The sequence below is a fragment of the Penaeus monodon genome, chromosome 32, assembly GCF_015228065.2.
Source record: "Penaeus monodon isolate SGIC_2016 chromosome 32, NSTDA_Pmon_1, whole genome shotgun sequence".
Taxonomy (NCBI): Eukaryota; Metazoa; Arthropoda; class Malacostraca; order Decapoda; family Penaeidae; genus Penaeus; species Penaeus monodon.
In genome coordinates this window covers 33,627,445-33,627,821 of record NC_051417.1, presented here as the reverse complement: position 1 = coordinate 33,627,821, position 377 = coordinate 33,627,445, and positions in this window count along the sequence as shown.

The window sequence follows — 377 nt, the reverse complement described above, 5'->3', positions numbered from 1 at the left end:
CAGCATCCTGGGAGATATCACAACACATGCTGACAACACTAACAGTACCCCGGGATTTCCCGTAAACACAAACCGACAGCTTTAACAACATCCTTGGGGTTATTATAACATAAACATCTAACAGTAATTTTGGCACTGCAAAACATTGTCTTACCAATGTTTAATGTGTATTCTTTCTGCATTTGCCATTACACGAACCTGACTACATTAGCAACATCCGGGAGTTAGAAATGTCTAGGAATGTAACAACATACAAGAAGAATTTAACGACATCCGGGAATTTACCATAAAAAAATTAACAACATCCGGGAAATTAACATAAAGATTTAACAACATCCGAGAATTTAACATAAAGATTTAACAACATCCGAGAATTT